The sequence below is a fragment of the Anas platyrhynchos genome, chromosome 5, assembly GCF_047663525.1.
Source record: "Anas platyrhynchos isolate ZD024472 breed Pekin duck chromosome 5, IASCAAS_PekinDuck_T2T, whole genome shotgun sequence".
Lineage (NCBI taxonomy): Eukaryota > Metazoa > Chordata > Aves > Anseriformes > Anatidae > Anas > Anas platyrhynchos.
The window spans coordinates 3,225,073-3,225,408 of NC_092591.1; positions in this window are offsets into that span (position 1 = coordinate 3,225,073).

The window sequence follows — 336 nt, forward strand, 5'->3', positions numbered from 1 at the left end:
TAGGTTATTTTCTGTCTTTTCCACCCATCTTTGCCAAAATTTGGCACCAGGGCAGGGGCTGGCTGCAGGAACCACCCCAAGCAGCCTCCCACACCCAGCCCCGGTAATCCCCTGTCCCGGCATTTCCGAAATAACTCCCCCGTGGGTGTGCTTGGAGAGGGAAAGGCTCGGGGAAAGACGTTTGGGGAGGGCTGGTGCTTGGATCCTTTAGGATTTGGCACGGTGCCGTTGGGTTTTGGGGGCTGCAGGGGTGTGCGGTGCCCCGGGGTGGGGGGCGAGGTGGATGTGGGGGGCTGCGGCGGCGCAGAGATGCTCCGGGAAGCTGTGCCCTTCTCT